This window comes from Pelophylax lessonae (assembly GCF_965119305.1).
Source record: "Pelophylax lessonae genome assembly, chromosome: 11".
In the NCBI taxonomy this organism is placed as follows: Eukaryota; Metazoa; Chordata; class Amphibia; order Anura; family Ranidae; genus Pelophylax; species Pelophylax lessonae.
The window spans coordinates 165,393,534-165,412,850 of NC_138778.1; the positions used below are offsets into that span (position 1 = coordinate 165,393,534).

The following is a 19,317-nucleotide window of genomic DNA, read 5'->3' on the forward strand; positions in this document are numbered from 1 at the left end:
CACCCTGACCCTGTGTGAATGCCTGTGCTTGTGCTTACCCTTAAGCTGACCATATATGGATCGAATCTTGGCTAGTTCACCAGGCACTGGCCAATATTTGATCCATCTATGGACTTCAATACAACCAGCCTGTCAAATTGTTTTCATGCGATCACTGCCGGCAGCTATAGCCACCGGCAGTGATCATTGTGTTTTGCTGGTATTCCCCCATCAATGCTGACTTTGCTAATGGGGGAATCAAACTATTTTCCTTTCTTTCACCAGTGCCAGGACAAGGTCATCTAATGCCCATTGCGAATATAATATGCCAAACGGTGCACAACCCCACAAGATGTATGAGCAATATGTGTCAGCAAAAATCCCCTCCCTCTTCAAAAAAATTAGAGCACTAATCTTCACAATTACCCCCTAAGCATAAATTCCCTTTGTAAGCCAAATTTCCCCCAAACAAAAATCCCCCTTTCACCACTACAAATCCCCTCTCCCAGCTTAAATGCTCTACAACCCCCCCCCCCTCCCCAACCCTCCTCCTAGCACAAATCCTCTACCCCTCAAATTTTCTTTCTGAGCCTAAATCCTCCCTCCCCCCACACCAAATTCTCCTCTCCCAGAACAAATCCCATCCCCTAGCACTAATCCCTCCCCCCAAAAAAATCTCTCCATCTAACACGAATCCCCCAATCATCCCTACTAACACAAATCAATCCCCCCCCCCAGCACAAATCTTCTACCCCTCAAAATTTCCCTGTGAGCATAAATCCTCCCCTCCCCCACCCAATTCTCTTCTCCCAGCACAAATCCCCCCCAAATCACCTCCCCTAGCACTTATCCCCCCCCCCCCAAAAAAAAAAAAAAAAAACATGTCTGCTCCTAACACAAATTTCCCAATTGTCCCTACTAGCACAAAAAAACACCCCCACCAATCCCCCCTCCTAGCACAGATCCTCTACTCCTCAATGTCTCCCTCTGAGCATAAATCCCCCCCCCCCCCCCATCAAATTCTCCTCTCCCAGCACAAATCCCCTACACTAGCACTAATCCCCCCCAAATAAAATCTCCTCCTAGCACAAATCCCCCAGTCATCCCTACTAGCACAGATCAACCCCCAACTCCCAAATCCACCCTCTTAGTACAAATCCCTCCCTCCAAATCACCCCTTCTAGCTAAATCCTCACTGCGCCCAGGGCATCCTCCCCTTCTGCCCACCATTTGTCCCGGCCCTGCCTTCCGTCCATGGTGGAAGGAAAGAAAATTGCATAATCTTTGGGCTGCTAGAAAAACCTAAATCTCTGGGGAACATTGGGTAGTTAAAATTGTAGCCCTTTAGCTGACTTCTCCCCAAGAGAGCCCCCAAGATTGTAGCCCAGTCCTAAAATCACCTAGAAAATAAATACCTTTACACCAAATACAACCCTAAAGCCTGAAGTAGATCCGGAGACTGAAGATTAGGAATCTTACATGAAGGTGTGAAGAGCCATGTGAAATGACAGAAGGCCGCTATATAAATCACTTTCCTATTAAAGTTTTAAGAGAACAGAAAAGCAGTAAAGAAGAAAAGTCAACCAAATATTGATAGACATGGAAGCTGAACAGAATGTTACAGTTAATGGATAACCTAACAAATGACGCAGATTGTGTCCTCCACCTATTCATTTATACCTACACTTTGATACAAGCATATAGGAATATTTAGACTCCCTTTGCGCTCATCCGTTATTTTGAATAGGGTGAGAAGGCACCGCAATGCACAAAAATTAGGAGGAGAAACTTGTTTTTTTTTCAACGCAATCCACCAAAACACACAGATGGTTTCCATTTGTTCATTGTGGTGAGTAGACTTGCATTTGAAAGTTGCATTGAGCTACCCTTACCAAAATAAAATGGCACCTTTATGCACCACTGATTGTGGGGTGTCCTTATTTTTCCCTCTAGGCAAACCACTAAATACACAGGTGAAATGCGTATATGGGCACTGTTTTACCTGCCAATGGATTGTTTAACCACTTGACCTCTCACGAAGATTTACCCTCCTTCATGACCAGCCCATTTTTTGGCGATACGGCACTGCGTTACCTTAACTGACAATTGCGTGGTCGTGCAAGGCTGTACCCCAAAAAAAAGTTGATGTCCTTTTTTTTCCCCACAAATAGAGCTTTCTTTTGGTGGTATTTGATCACCTCTGCAATTTTTTTTATTGTGTTATAAACAAAAAAAGAGGGACAATTTAAAAAAAAAAAAAAAAAAAATATATATATTTATTTATTTATTTATTTATTTTCTTAAACAAATTCTGAAAAAAACACAATATTTTTTACTTTCTGCTATATAACAGTCCCAATAAAAAAAAAATGTAAAAATCAATTTTTTTTTTATCATTTTAGGCCAATTTGTATTCAGCTACATATTTCTGGTAAAATAAAAATCCCAATGAGCGTATTTTGATTGGTTTGCACAAAAGCTATCACGTCTACAAACTAAGGGAAAGTTTTATGTCATTTATATTTATTTATTTATTTACTAGTAATGGCGGCTATCAGTGATTTTTAGCGGGATTGCGACATTGCGGCGGACAGATCGGACCCCTAACTGACATTTTTGACACTTTTGGGGGGACCAGTGACATTACTACAGTAATCAGTGCTACAAATATGCACTGTTACTGTAATAATGACACTGGCAGGGAAGGGGTTAACACAAGGGGCGATCAAAGGGTTAAGTATGAGCCTAGGGGGTGTTTTCTAACTGTGGGGGGGTGGCTTGTGAAAGCAATACAGAGACCTGTATTCCTAAATAGGGGGATCACAGGCGCTCTGTGCTGATTCCTGGGAGAACAACGGTCTGCTGTGTTTACAACATCAGACCGCCGTTCTCTCTTCAAGGGGGGGGCGATCATGTGTGCCTGGTGGCAATCGCAGGCGCCAGCCCCGTAGATCAGTTTCCCCGCTGGCGTGTGCGTGCTCCCAGGATCGCTCCCGCAAACCACCATACAGTTACGGCGATTCTCGGGAACCGCTGTATATCGATGCCGGCTGGTCAGCAAGTGGTTAACCACTTTGCCGCTGCTCAATACAGCTCTACTGCAGACCTACATCGCCAGACACTCCCCCTTCTCGGCGGCGCGCACGCGCCGCCGGAGGCTTGCTCCCGCAGTATTCAGTCACAGCGGGAGTCGGGCCAGGGGAGGAGCAGCGGCGATCGCCGCTGCTCTTCCCCGATCGTCGGGGAATCGAGTGTGGAGATCCGCCCGCTTGTGTAAACAGAGTGGGCGGATCTCCTAAGTGACAGACAGTGACAGATTGCAGGGTTCAGCATAGCTGAACATGGGATCTGTCCCTGTATCACATAGTCCCCTCCCCCCACACACGTCAGTAAGCACCAGGCATACATTAACCCCTCCTTCTCCAATAAAATTAACCCCTTCCCTGCCAGTGTCATTTTTACAGTAACAGTGCATATATATAGCACTGATTACTGTAGTAATGTCACTGGTACCCCCAAAAGTGTCAAAAATATCAGTCAGGGGTCCGATCCGTCCACAGCAATGTCGCAGTCCCGCAAAAAAAAAAAAAAAAAAAAAAAAAAAAAAAATCGCAGATCGCCGCCATTGCTCGTTAAAAAAAAAAACACCAAAAATAACAGAAATCTTTCCCTTAGTTAGTAAACACAATAACTTTTGCGCAAACCAATCAAAATACGCTTATTGCGATTTTTTTTTTTTACCAAACATAGGTAGCATAAAACAAATTGGCCTAAAATGATAAAAAAAAATTTGATTTTTACATTTTTTTGGGGGAATTTCATATAAAAAAATGTAAAAAATATTATTTTTTCAGAATTGTCGCTCTTTTTTTGTTTATAGCGCAAATACCACCAAAAGAAAGCTCTGTTTGTGGGAAAAAAAGGACGTAAATTTCGTTTGGGTATGGCATTGCATGACTGCGCAATTGTCAGTTAAAGTCGCACAGTGCCGAATCGCTAAAAAGTGGCCTGGACGTAAGACAGCAAAATCCTCCGGTGGTAAAGTGGTTAATGAGCATTTAACATTGCAGTGTGGGGGGACCCTTATGGAGGAAGGGCTTTATTGTTGAGTTCACGTGCCATCAGACAGACGATAAATACGAACCCTGACTTCTAAATTTCACGCGAACGCCCTCTGAACTTGCATCTTTGGCTTGGACAATTTTGTAGCTCCCAACTGTCTCTGATTTGGAACCATATCCCTCGGTTTCTTTATTTTGTGCAGCGTATAGACCTCTAAGAAAAGATTTATCTATGAAAGTATTTTACTGTGCTAAACCTTCCATCCAACTAAATGTCATCTGAATGATTACATCTATTACTTTGAAAAGCCAGTATGAAAAACCGCAGTGGTGAAAAGGTGAACAACAATTATTGTTGGCGTTTTAACCCCTTGTGATCCCCCAACCAAGGAATTACTATATATACTTTGTTCTACAATCTGTCCAGCTTTCCCATCTCAGAAAGTTGGGAGGTATGCAATTTGGACAATGCAGTAACTTTTTTAATATAAACATTTATTTAAAAAGCTTCAAAGTTGAATATCAGAATAAAAAAACTCACCGGCCACTTTATTAGGTACACCTTGCTAGTACCGGGTTGGACCCGGGTTTGCATTCAGAACTGCCTTCATTCTTCATGGTATAGATTCCACAAGGTGTTGGAAACATTCCTCAGAGATTTTTGTCCATATAGACATGATAGCATCACACAGTTACTGCAGATTTGTTGGCTGCACATCCATGATGAGAATCTCCCGTTCCACCATATCCTATATTGGATTGAGATCTGGTGACTGTGGAGGCCATTGGAGTACAGTGACCTCATTGTCATGTTGAAGAAAGCAGTGGTGAGATGATTTGAGCTTTGTGACATGGTACATTATCCTCCTGGAAGGAGCCATCAGAAGATGGGTACACTGTAGTCATAAAGGGATGGACATGGTCAGCAACAATACCCAGGTAGGCCGTGGTGTTTAAACAATGCTCTAGTGGTACTAAGGGACCCAAAGTGTGCCAAGAAAATATCCCCCACACCATTACACCACCACAACAGCCTGAACCATTGATACAAGGCAGGATGGATCCGTGCTTTCATGTTGTTTACACCAAATTCTGACCCTACTATCTTAATGTTGCAGCTGAAATTGAGACTCATCAGATCAGGCAACATCTTCCAATCTTCTATTGTCCAATTTTGGTGATCCTGTGCAAAATTTAGCCTCAGTTTCCTGTTCTCAGCTGACAGGAGTGGCACCCAGTGTAGTCTTCTGCTGCTGTAGCCCATGTGCTTTAAGGTTCGAAGTGTTGTGCGTTCAGAGATGGTATTCTGCATACCTTGGTTGTAATGAGTGGTTATTTGAGGTACTGTTGCCTTTCTATCATCACGAACCAGTCTGCCCATTCTATTCTGACCTCTGACATCAACAAGGCATTTTCTTCCACACAACTGCCGCTCACTGGATATTTTCTCTTTTTCAGACCATCTAAACCCGAGAGATGGTTGTGTGTGAAAATCTCAGTAGATCAGCATTTTTTGAAATACTCAGACCAGCCCGTCTGGCACTAACAACCATGCCATGTTCAAAGTCATTTAAATCTCCTTTCTTCCCCATTCTGATGCTCAGTTTGAACTTCAGCAAGTTGTCTTCACCACATCTAGATGCCTAAATGCATTGAGTTGTTGCCATGTGATTGGCTGATTAGCAATTGTACAGGTGTACCTAATGAAGTGGCCAATGAGTGTACATTTATACAAAGCAATGCCTACAAAAGTACACAGCCAATATAAGCCCTCTCCGGGTTAAACCTGGAAACACAGTGATAGCACGGGGATGCAACATACGTTCAAGAGATGTTAGTCCCTATGTACGCTCATCCCAAATGTTTTATAGTTTTTATAGGGTCACCCCGATAAAATATTGTTTTTCCTCCCTGAACCTTCCTAGTTATCAAACGTATTTCTGTTTATGTATGTTTTTTTTTTTATAGGGGGCTTTTCCCTCCCTCCTGAGTAGGCCTAATAAAAGCTTTCAGATCTAATAAATCTCTTGCAAATCCTTTGACAGAGGTAGTTAAAAGTTCATTTGAAAGCTGAAGCTCCTACATTCCAAGCAAGTCACATCACAGTGCAAGAATTAACAAAGATCTATAGAAAAGCTTCACTTGTATTGTTACTGCTCCACCTACTGGTGAGAAGGAGAATAACTTAAAGTGGATGTGCAGCTCAAACATTTTTTTTTTTTTGGACAGAGATGAGAAGAGTTAAGACCCCCATTATTTATTAATTTTATGCTGTCTGTGTCCCATTAGGGAGACTTTCCTATTACCTTGTGGTGCAGAGACGCAGCAGTAGCTAAGTGAGAATTTCTCTAAAGCAAAGTGAATTCCCCTCTTTAAGTGATCATACGCCATATCTCCCAGGTTCTATGGTGTCTCATGATCTGAGTCCCAGAGCCCAATGCAAGAACTATTTCCAGCACATTGCTCCACTAATTCACCTTACAGGGGTGCACTAGCACCAAGTAGCCAGGGCACGTGACTTGCATCTCCTGCAGGGTCCCCTGGGTCCCCAACATCGGAACTTGGCATCTCTACCCACCAGCTGTCTGTACAAACAATAAAGTGGTAAAAAAAGCTTTGTTTTCTTTTTTTTTTTTTTGTTTTGTTTTCTTTTCTTTTTAAATAACAAGCATGTTATACTTACCTGCTCTGTTCAGTGGTTTTGCACAGAGCAGCTCCCTTCCTCTTCTTTTTGGGTCCCCTGCTGAAGCTCCTGGCTCCTCCCCCTTGGGCATTGCCCCCCATAAAAAGCCACTTGCACTGGGGGCACTGCTGCGAGCTCGCTATGTGTCAATTAGACACATAGAGCAATGGCTCGGCCCTGCCCCCTGCTCTCTCCTCATTGGCTCACTGGCTGTGATTGACAGTAGTGGGAGCCAAAGAGCTCCCACTGCTGTCTCAGTCAATGAGGAGGGAGAGTCCTGGGACAGCCGCTGGATCGGATCTCAGGTAAGGATGGGGGGGGGGGAAGCACTGCACACGGAAGGTTTTTTACCTTCATGCATGGAATGCATGAAGGAAAGAAACCTTTAACCTTTAGAACCACTTTAATGTCTTAAAGTGGAATGTCTTCCCCTGGGCTCCTTCTCAGCTCTGATGTGTTCCATGCACAACAGGAGGAGCAGCCTGGAAAGAAGGCCATCCCCCTACATTGAGCTGCACTGTATCTGAGGACTGTACATTTCAGGGAGGGAGGGAAAACTGCACTAGGGGGCACAAAGATCTGGGGGGGGGGTGGTAACAAAGATTTGTGCTGGGGTGGAGGATTTGTACTGGGAAATGGGAGGGGATAGGATTCATGCTGGGAGGAGAGATATGGGGGGGGGGGCTAATGAGGGGGAGGGGGGTTCGGAGGGGAAGAGGATTTGTACTAGAAGCGGATTTGGGGTGGGGGATCAGTGCTAGGGGTGGAGGGTTTGTGCTGGGAAATTATTTGGGAGAGGATAGGATTTATGTTAGGAGGAGAGATTTGAGGGGGTTGGGGTTGGAGGGGAAGAGGATTTGTACTAGGGGCAGATTTGGGGTGGGGGTAAGGATCCGTCCTGGGGTGGAATATTTGTGCTAGGAAGAGGGTTTATGAGAGGAGTGATTTGGGGGGGGGGGGCTAATGCAGGGAAGGGGGGTTTGGAGGGGAAGAGAATTTGTACTAGAGACAGATTTGGAGTAAGGGAAAGGATAAATGCTGCGTCTGAATATTTGTGCTGGGAAATGATTTTGGAGGGAAGAGGATTTATGGGAGGAGGGATTTGGGGGCGGGGGCTAATGAAGGGGAGGGGGGTTTGGGGGGAGGATAATCTGTACTAGAGGCAAAATTGGGGGAAGAGGAAGGATTAGGGCTGGAGGTGGCATATTTGTGCTGAGGAACGATTTGGATGGAAGAGGATTTATGCTGGGAGGGATAATTTGGCCGAGACAGGGGGGTAATGCAGGGGAGGGGGGTTTGGGGGGGGGGGGAGGATTTGTACTAGAGATAGATCTGGGGTGAGGCTAAGGATTAATCCTTGGGGTGGAATATTTGTGCTGGGAAACGATTTTGGAGAGAAGAGGATTCATGGCTTTGGTGGGGGGGCTGATGCAGGGGAGGAAGGTATGGAGGGGAAGAGGGGAAGAGGATTTGTGCTAGAGGCGAAAGAGGATTTATGCTGGGGTTTCGGGGGTTGGGGTAAGTATTTGTGCTATAAGAAGAGAGAGGATTTGTGGGGGGGGGACTGATGCAGGGGAGGAGGGGTTTGGAGAGGAAAAGGATTTGTACTGAAGGCAAATTTGGGGTAAGGGGGAGGATTAATGCTGGGGGTGGAATATTTGTGCTGGGAAATTATTTGGGAGGGAAGGGGATCTGTGCTGGGGTTGGGGAGAGTATTTGTGCTAGAAGGAGGGAGAGGATTTGTGCTGGTATGAGGGATTTGGGGGGGGGGTTGCTTTTGGGGATTCGAGGGAAATGTGGGGATTTGTGCTGGGAGGAATTGGAGGGGATGAGGATTTGTACTAGAGGGGGATTTGGGGTGGGGGTAAAGGTTTTGTGCGGGGGGGTCAAGTATTTGTGCTTGGAGGAGGAGTGGGCATGTTGTTTGGTGCGTTTTATATTTTCCTCCAAATTTGAGGCATACAAACTCCTAAAAGACTGGAGTCCTAGTAAATATATTGTAACTCAACACTAACACAAAAGTAGCAAAACTGCTATTAATGGACTACCATGGACTTTACCTAAAAATATTAAATAATAAAATACTCACAACAATAAATAAAAAATAAATAAATCAGACACCAGCCATCTTCCCTTCAAGTGGATCTTCCCCCTTAAGGGCATGTTGGGCTGCCCTGCCTCTTCCCCTCCCTCATTGGGTACCATAAGCGCCCTGCGGCACATATGCACGTGCACTGAGTCCCCTGGGCATCTGGGGTTCCCTACGCGAGAATACAATTAGGTAATTCTGAAAACTTCATGGGCAGTGAATCACCTTTCGCATGGTAGAATGTGCCGGTATTCTCTGCCAGGACACAAAGGTCGTGTAAAGCCCATGAGTACAGCTGTGCATGCACCAATATGGTGGTGCCTGGAGGGCATTTCTACTTGACAGAAGTCGATTATTAGGTTGATTTCTGTTGAATGGACAAGCTGGAAAACATATGTCAATCTGCAGGTGCAGCCACTGATCATTGTATTCTGACAGCGGAAAGTCCCGGGGTCAGAATATGTCTAAGCAGTTGGAGGGGATTCCTCCATCCACCTTGTTTTTGTGTGTATCACCCTCCTAGATAGGTCCTAGTAGGTGTATACAGTTTTTGGTTTCTCTGCTTAACAGGGAGACAGCCAGGTAAATCTAGAAGCTGTCTGCTTAACAGAGAGCTGTGATTCTTAGATACAACGTGCCTAGTGTGTTCTGATGCTGCTCATCCTGGCTTGATGTTTCACACTCATCCAATAATGATACAGTGTATTGGACAGTGGGAGAAAACCATGCAGATGAGAGCAGGGTATAGCTGTACAGCCCTGGCCAATAGGCATGGGAGGTGCCCTGGTGCAGACTGGTTGACTTTCCTTATATCTAAGAGGAAGTTGGGGCTCCTGGTCATTGGCTGGGCAGCGGGGTCCAGGTGGGGAGGGGGCTGCTTCCTCTCTTTAGCAAAGGCTGCCATGCGGCCTCAGGTGGTCGACCTGAGGGCCAGAAACAGAGATACCAGGGGTTCTTTTGAGAGCTGACCGAGGGAGGATGTCCATGGATCTCATCTGGTATCACATAGGAAGGCGACCTGCCACCAGGGTCTTGTGAGTACAGACCCCCCTCAAGGGACCCTAGAGATTGTTGCTGTTAAAATTCCACCCTCTTGGTACTAGACAGCCAGTGTGCTGGGTGTAAGCTAAAGGACATACTTGATAGTTCATTGAGTCTGCTGCTAACACAAGCAAAGAACTTCTTCTTTCCATACGAGAGCTTTATGGTTTTGCAGAAGATCTGCTATTCAGTTTCACTAAGTGAGGCCAAGTGAGAGTTGTCCTCATCTGTACAATATTGAATTTGGAGTATCCCACTAATCCCTTCTTCTGTCCAAGTTCTCCAAATAAACTACTAAAAACAAATCCCCTAGACTGGTCATTGGAGTGGAAGAGTGTGTGTGCACCTGGCTGTGTGTGAAAAAGGCCCAGTATCTGGCAACAGGATAATCAGAGGGAGACCCAAGATACATCTATGCTCAGCGACCCCTATGGGGGCAGCGCTACATGTGAATAGAGGAATCTGTTCCAGGCATGAGATGACAATGCGGACTAACTGTACCATAGTCAGGCAACACATGCAGGATAGGACCAGACCCCTTTTCTTCATACAATAGAGGGGTGTGCTTCGGTAGTCTTCAGAGATAGCTGAGAACAATTTAACTCAGAACAGTTAACATAGGCAGAGAGCATAGGAACTTACCAGCTCATAGGATTTCTAGAAGGATCAACAGTTTGTTAGTTTTTTTTTCATGTTTTTTAGAGCAAGGCAGAACAGAGCTGCATCATCATTATATTTAATGTTGTAAATCAATGCGCATACTGTTGGTGCTATACAGGGCTTTTTTTCAGCGGGAACATGGGGGAGCGCAGTTCCAGGACCTCCAGCACTGACTGTATGTAATAGCAAGGCCAGCTGGGGGATCTACTGTAACTGGTGGGGATCTATTGTTGCTATAGTGTCTATTGTTGCAAGGTGGTGACTTTTGTTGCTGAGGGGTCAGTTGTTGCTAGGAGGGATCTACTGTTGAGGGAGAGGTCTATTGTTGCTTGAGGCTGGAAGATCTGTTGATGCTGCTGGGGGTCTATTGTTGCTGGGGTGGTATTTTGTAATGGGGGCCAATTGTTGCTGGGGTATAATGTTGTTTTAGGGATCTATTGTTGCTGGGGTGGGGTTTATTGTTGCTAGGGTGGGGTCTATTGTAGTTGGGGTGGGTTTCTATTGCTGCTGGGTTGGGGTCTATTGTTGGTAGGGGGATATTTCATTGCTGGGGTGGGGTCTTTTGTTGCTAGGGAATCTAATGTTGCTGGGGTGGGGTCTATTGTTGTTGGGGTGGGTCTCTATTGTTGCTGGGGTTGGGTCTTTTGTTGCTAGGGGGATATATTGTTGCTGGAGATCTATTGTTGCTGGGGTGGGGTCTTTTGTTGCTAGGGGGATATATTGTTGCTGGAGGTCTATTGTTGTTGGGGTGGGGTCTTTTGTTGCTAGGGGATATATATTGTTGCTGGGGTGGGGGTCTATTGTGGCTGGGGTGGGGTCTATTGTTGCCGGCTGCATGTGGATCTATTTTACTGCTTTTTTGTTATCATTAAGACATTGCATGCAATGTCAGGGGTGGCACTGGGTGGTGGGCAGTGTTGTATTTTGGCCTAGGCTGACAAGGCCCAGGCCTAGGGCAGCACTTTGCAGGGGGGCAGCAAAATAGCCGCACCAGCCTCCACCTGAGACTTTATTGGCCACTGGTTGCTAGAGTCGCCTGGTGTCTATTAACCAGTGACGTCACGGCCGTGGCTCCCTGGCCCTGCCCATAATTCAAAGTGCAGGTGGATTTAACTTCCTCCTCCTCCTCCTCGTCTAGTGCTTGTGGGGCCCAAAGAGTTCCGCCAGTACAGTGACGGCGGGGTGCCTTTGCTGCTGAGCTGCGGCGTCTTCACACAGCAAGCGGACAGCCGACTGGCCCTGGAGGCTGGCTAGAACCGAGAGCCCAGGAGAGAGAAGACCTCCACTGCCACGGCACCACCTTGTCCTGAGCAGCTCCGGGCAAAGCATCCCTGACGACTCCCAGAGCCTGCACTCCTTCTCAAACCTCCTCTCCACTCCCAGATGGGACATCAACAGAAAGACAGACTGACCGAGCGCCCAGAGGATGAGGACGGGCAGGAGGTAGGTGCATCACACACACTTACCCACAGACAGGGGGGCACAGGAAGGACTGCAGGCAGAGCTAGGGGTCTCCCATCCCCTTTCCTCTCTCCCACCCACCCCCTCTCTCTCTCTCCCCCCTCTCCCCCCGCTCTCTCTCTCTTTCTCTCTCCAACCCCCCTTTCTCCAACCTCCCCTCTCTCTCTCCCACCCCTTCTCTCTTATTCCCCCCTCTCTCTCTCTCTCACCCCCTCTCTTGCTCGCTCATCCTCTCTCTCTCTCTCTCTCTCTCTCTCTCTCTCTCTCTCTCTCTCTCTCTCTCTCATGACCCCCCTCTCTCCCACCCACCCCCCCTCTCTCTCTCTCTCCCACCTCCTCTCTCTCCCACCACCCCTCTTTCTCTCACCCCCTCTCTCTCTCTCTCCCACCACCCTCTCTCTTTCTCCCTCTCTCTCTCCCACCCCCCCTCTCTCTCTCCCACCATCCTCTCTCTCTTTCTCTCCCACCCCCCTGTCTCTCTCCCACTCCCCTTCTCTCTTCCCCCCCTCTCTCCCCCCCTTTCTCTCTCTCTCCAACCCCCCTCTCTCTCTCCCACCTCCCCCCTCTCTCTCTCTCTGTCTCTCTTCCACCCCCTTCATCTTTCTCTCTCCCCCCTCTCTCATCCCCCCTCTCTCACTTCCCCCTCTCTCTCCCACCCCTCTCTCTCTCTCTCCCACCCCCTCTCTCTCTCTCTCATCCTTCTCTCTCTCTCTCATCCCCCCTCTCTCACCCCCCCTCTCTCATCCCACCTAGCTCTCATCCCCCCCTCTCTCTCTCTCTCTCTCAGACCAATCTCTCTCTTTCTTCCACCCCCCCTTTCTCTCTCTCTCCCCCTCCCTCACCCGCCCCCCCTGCTCTCTCTCCCAACCGCTCTCGCCCACCACCCTCTCTCTCTCCCACCCCTCTCACCCCCCCTCCCATGAGATCTCAGGGGTTCTTGTTGGGACTTGTAGTCCTTCAATTTTGGAGGGAGTCACATTTGTTAAACAGGAAGGGGTGGGCAAATTTGCATAGGAGGGGGAGAGGGCGCCCAATTTTAGTCTTGCCTATGGCAACACAAAACTAAAATACACCACTGGAGGTGGGTCGGGGGTGGAACCAAGGGACAGTACCCAGAGGTAGGTAGAGTCAGAGACAAGTGGTGACTTAAATGGGTGGTGTTCCTGCACCTATTCTCTGAGAACAAAAGCCCTGGCACTATATAAATCCTTTATTATAATAATAATAATAATTTACATATGCCTGTTACAGACTTCTCCTATAGAGTGGTCTATACCAGAATCCATTCCCCTGGAGCTGACTGTTTCTGCTCCTCGGTTTAGCGATGGATCGCATGATAGGAATCATCAGAGTGTTTTAAAAAAAATCAGTTGATATTAATTTCTAGTTTCTACATTGCATCTACTACTTCATTTACTTCTAATTTCAAGTTTTATTCATTATAATTTTGTCTAGGGTAGGATTTATTTAAAAAGTGCTTGGATTGGGTGTGTGTATATATGTGATTCTGCACTTCTGCCTACAGGAGGCGCGTGCACACCGCCAGAGGACTGCTTCTGCTGTGATTACTCATAGCAGAAGCCAATCTGCGGGTGCTGGGCACTGGATGTCCACCGGCACCCGCCGATTGTCAGGCAGGGACACAGAGCGGAGCCCTGCTTATGTAAACAAGGAGGAAAGCTATACATTTTGTGTCCTTGCAAAGCAGGGAATACAATCCATCACTTCCCTTAGTAAAAGCAGAACACAGTTTACACAAAAACACTGGCTAGGCACCCAGTTAATCCTTTGATCGCCCTAGATGTGTAACCCCTTCCTAGCCAGTGTCGTTAGTACAGTTACAGTGCATATTTTAGCACTGATCACTATATTAGTGTCACTGGAGGATCAAGTGTTTAAGTGTCAGTTAGGGGGGGATTTAATAAAACTGGTGCAGACAGAATCTGGTGCAGACGTGCATGGTAGCCAATCAGCTTCTAACTTCAGCTTGTTCAAGTAAGCTTTGACAATAAAACCTGGAAGCTGATTGGCCAGCATGCACAGCAGTATCAGATTTTGTACTCTCCAGTTTTAGTAAATCTCCCCCAAAGTGTCAGAATGTTTACTGCAATATCTCAGTCCCACTATCAGTCGCTAATCGCCACCATTACTAGTATAAAATAAATAAATAAAATTAAAAATTACAGTATATACCTAACAGTTTTTAGAAGCTAAAACTTTTGCGCAAACCAATCAATATAGGCTTATTGGGATTTTTTTTACCAAAAATATGTAGTAGAATACATATTGGTCTAAATAGGAAATTAGATTTTTTTACATTTTTTTTTTTTTTTTTTGGATGTGTTTTGTAGCAGAAAGTAGACATTTTTTTGTTTAATTGTTTGTCTTTTAATAAATAGAATACCACCAAAAGCTCAATTTGTGGGAAAAAAGGACATACATTTTATTTGGGTAAAGTGTCGCACAACCGCGCAATTGTCAGTTAAAGTAATGCTGTGCCAGATAGGAAAAAATGGCCTGGTCAGAAAGGGGGGTAAATCTTCCGGAGGTCAAGTGGTTAAAATGTGTCATTGGACAGGCTTTTTTAAAGCTCTTTGAATGCCAATCAAAGCACCTCTTACTTAAATAATTAGCTAGTCATGTTCACACTGTTGTGTTTGCTTTGCTTCGCTTCAAAAATGATATCTCATACCAGCTTTCTTGGTGTTTCAAAATGTCTCTAAGGCCTCCATAGAAGTCTTTGACATAGCCCACTTACAGCAGCTGAAGCTTTTGAGGGACTTTTATTCAGCGTTAGCTGGAGTTATTGCAGGTATAAGATATCCCAGGATGCACTGGGAAACCAACAAGTGAACCGGAAAGGCATCATCATCTGGTTCATGTGTATATATATTTTAGGAGTGTAGGGTGCAGATGTCCCATCTGGTGTGCAGCATGGGGCAGCAGGAAGGTGAAGGGATTCCAGCCTGGAACAGAGCAACTAGCAGACGACACATGTGGTGTGCAATAGGGATGATCGAACTTTTGAAAAGTTTGGTTCGGCCAGAACACCCGAACTTCCCGAAAGTTTGAGTCCGGATTCCAGAACCCCATTGAAATCAATGGGACCCGAACTTCGGTAATCAAAGAACACCATTTTGAAGCCCTAAAACCCAATAAATGCCCCTAAAAAGTGCCTAGGGTTCTGGGTCATGCCCCAGGGACTATTAATCACACACAAAAAAAGTTCTTAAAAATTGTGGTTTTTGATAGAGAGCCAATTATTGAAAAAATTATTGAAAAAAAAAAGAGATTTCTTTGGATTTGGTGTCTGGGGGCCTGACACTTAACACTTTCCCTACAGAAATTAGATTATTGAATCTAACTATAGTGGTATATAGTACCCTAACTACACTGCATATCCCTTTCCTCACACTAATAATTGAAAAATGACACTGGAGCAGCAGGAGTAACAGAAATGCTTCCACTCTATTCCACAGCCTCTCTATTACAGTTCTAGAGATTTGGCGGGGCTATGTTATATACTGGGGGGCGTATTCACTACAGATTGGCCTCTGGACCCCGTAGTCACTCCAATCACATTCCTATCAGACTCCTGCCCCCTCAATTGGCTTTTACTGACGTTTCTGGTCCAATCACGGGCTTTTAAAGCCCAGTTCCTGTCCCATTGCATTTTGGGTGGTTCTGGTGGCCGAATTCCGAACTTTTACCGCAAGAAATTCTGAATTCGGCCGAATTTCGAACAGCCAATGTTCGGGTCGAACCGATGGTCGACCCGAACCGTTCGATCATCCCTACTGTGCAACATGGAAATGCTATAGCAGAAAGTGAGTGTGGACTAGAGAGAAAGGACTGAGCAGCAGATGATCAGCAGAGCTGATGGACCGGAGCAGGGGAAACTAGGAGATGACACATGTGGTGGAGCAGCATGGGAGCACTATAGCGGGAGGTGAGTAGGGACCAGAGAGAGAGGAGAATCAGCAAACCAGGATCACCAGAGCTGGGGGTTACTACTGAGAGGGGGATCAGCAAAGCTGGGAGTACTACTGAGTGGGGCATCAGCAGAGCTGGGGGCACTACTGACCAAGGGATCTGCTGAATGAGGGTTCTAATAATTTAGGGATCTGCTGAACAGGGGTACTTATGAGCTAAAAATCTGCTCAATAGGGGTACTACTGAGCCCCTTTAAAACAAATAGAAAATCAACACACAGGGCATTTGCCTTGCTTCATTACAGCTTCAAAAAAGCATCACCGAAGCATCAAAACCACATGTGGAAGCAGCAGGCACTTCAATGTGTGTGAAGTCTAAGCAAGTGTAAATGACCCCTTACTGTGTTTTCTGCCTACTTGTTACATCCTCCATGAGCTCCACAAGCTCCTTCAGACCTCTCCTTTTCCCCTCACTTCTGTTTGTTTGGAATGAGCATGTGCACTTCTCTTTGCACACTACAAATCCCAAAGTCATTAGTTCATCTCCGGGGGGAGCAAAAAGAGGGTGGCTACTTTCGTTCTCCATGTTCTCACCGTATGTAGGAGAGAACATACGGTGAAAACATGGAGAACGAAAGTAGCCACCCTCTAACAGGAAGTCAGATCACAGCAGCAAGAAAATAGAACCTGGAGAAGGCTGAGAGCAATAGAAGGGACTTTTTTTGAAAGTAGAATATATACTTGTATAGATTTTTTTTAAACCAGAATTTAGTGTCACTTTAGTGAGAGACAGTTAAATGTCCCGCCATACACAGAAACACTGGGTATTAAAAGACTCTGATGGTACATGTCTGTTGGAGAACCATCAGTCATGGCTGAGCTCTATAATCTCATGGGCCCAGGAGCATTGGCACCCTTTGTAATTATTCTCTTGGTATATATCAAAATACACTTAACTGAACATTAAATCTGTGATAAATATACAAGACAAAGATACTTTGCAAAAGGCAAAAAGTTTATTGAACACCAAGAAAGTCGAAGAAACACCATGTAATGATTCTCCTTGTACATCAAGGAACTTTGAAGGAAGATTGAAAGTGGTCAGTAGAAAGGTAAGACGCAGTAGAAAACAGGCTGTATTGAAGTGCCATATCTTTGAAAGTTGCAGAGTTATTTGAGTGCTTCGGTCTAAGGTTTTCTTGTTGTTGCTGCTGTAAGTAAAGATTATAATTTAGTTCCTGAATATACAGTACATGTATATAAAGATACAAGCTATCAACAGGTCTTTTAAACCTCAAGATACGAAAACTTGGCATAAGTAATGTATTGTATACAATGCAAGTTGCCTACTGTGAGCTAGTTAGCATGGCTACCCTAGCCAGGGAGAAGGGGATAATGTCTCTTGCCACCATTCCTGTTCTATATTTGCAGGCCTTTTTTGGGTCTGATCTACTGGCCTTGTGTCTTTATAAAAAGGGACCTGAGAGAAGAGGTTAGGTTGGCAGAGCTGTGGGTTCCAAAGAGCTGCTGCTGGAGCAGAAGACACAGACTCTTTGGGACACCAGCATCTGGGATATCGTCACTATGGACTTTGCCTATAAGAGTTCCACCTTTGCAGGTATGCTGGGGCAGCCACAGTTAAGGTTAGATAGGAGAAGGACTTTTGCCTGTCATGCTTTTACATTGAGCTCCAAAAGTAAAGTTGTTTCAACCACTTTGAGCCTGGTCTGCAATGGTTCAAAGGGGTGCTTGTTGCATTCTATTATATTCCAAAGAACATGGGTATGTATAGCACTATGGGTATTAGTGACACAACTACAATATGTTGACTCGGCAAGACAAGGAAGAGGACGTAGTTGCCATGGGTAACCGAAGGGAAGAACACACTAAAAGCAACCAGCCATTAGGCACGGTACCTGGTTAGGTGGCAGGTCCTCTGGTAGTGAGGGGGCCGGTGCCTTGGCTCCCTCCCTAGCAGTCCATCTCCCATTGTAGCAGACTAGCTTTACAGAGATACAAGGCCTGATCATGAGGTATGAGAAGAAAGAAGTAAATGATCACACATTAGGTCCTGCTATGTTAATAACGGGACCCCATTCTGTTACTGGGAGGAAGGAAACAGAGAGCACTGGACTGGTGGAGTGGGTGCAGGCTCAGCGCGTCCTTCCTAATGCAAAACATACGAGTACAGTGTGTAGTAACATGGGACAAATCCCCCGTCAGAGGAACTCTGCACTTCAGCTCTACAGACAGCAAGGCTCATCTGTAAATCAGGGAACTGCCTTAATGCTTCACTTTTCACATGACTGCAGTCCCCGCCTTCACCCGAAATATACCTCCATGTGCATGAGCGGGATAAGACCCCGGCAAAAAGATTCATCTCCATTGCCAATAGTCCAACTACATTGGAGGCCAGGGATTCTCAACCTTTTTGAGAGCAGGGCCTGATAAATTCTTCCAAGTTTATACTCACACAATAATAGTATAGGAAAACATGTCTTGAAATGCAGGGAGGCTCCAGACAGGGCTGGGTGTCACTGTGGGGGTGGGAGGGGGGTATAGGTGTGGGTTAGGGGACTCTGCAGCAGACTTGGTGACCCTGTAGGGGATGAGGTTTCTGGAAGGGTAGGGAGGCACTGTTGGAGCTTGGGAGCACTATGGAGGGCTGTAAGCTCTGCAGCAATATGGCAACCTGAGGGTGGTCTGTACACCAGATCCCCCTTGAAATTTAGTTTCCTGCTTGTATGATTGGCTCACTGATTTTCCTAGAAGTCTGCATTAAGATACAAATCAGATTTAGGCATCCCCAGCAATAGGAATTTCTGTTTTGGTCAGATTCTTCCCAAGGGTTAAATTAATTTAAAGGGATGCAAACTACAACTTTTCTCATCAGAACACTGAGAGTGCACAGGTAATTATAATGAAAAAGACCCTCCTATTCAGAATCAGTCCACAAAATACATGATCAACCAAACAGCTATTTCTTCAGAGCAGAAACAGGTTTTTTAATATTTTTATATTGCTTTACTTACTTGTGGAAGAAGAAGTCGATGATGTAGTACTTGAAAAACCACCAGGAATTCTGAGGAAAAAAAAAGGTTGTTTGCATATTTATACAAAGTAATTGACCACAAATATCGTAAAATATATATATATATATATATATATATATATATATATATATATATATACCTTCTGTAATTTATTTAACTTATGCCTATTCATATGACAAATGAAATGTTAAAGATCGATTTTACTATCCAAATATAAACATCAGCATCTACAAGTACTGTAGCTGCTGACTTTTAAAAAGCAAAGAGAAGAGTGGGAGTGATACTATAGGGTCTATTTACAAAAAATGTCAGAAATCCAGGCTATATAAACTGTATTTTTTCTAATACCATAACTTCT

The 19,317-nt window shown here is 45.4% G+C and overlaps 1 long non-coding RNA gene across 1 annotated transcript; it reads right to left on the minus strand.

The window, feature by feature from the left end:
• Nucleotides 1-16,913: 16,913 nt before the first annotated feature.
• On the minus strand, nucleotides 16,914-18,973 carry LOC309566835. The gene is made up of 2 exons (XR_014225901.1): nucleotides 18,939-18,973; nucleotides 16,914-17,114 (listed from the first exon to the last, which is right to left on the minus strand). It is a non-coding gene; the product is annotated as an uncharacterized lncRNA (long non-coding RNA).
• Between the last annotated feature and the right edge of the window lie 344 nt (nucleotides 18,974-19,317).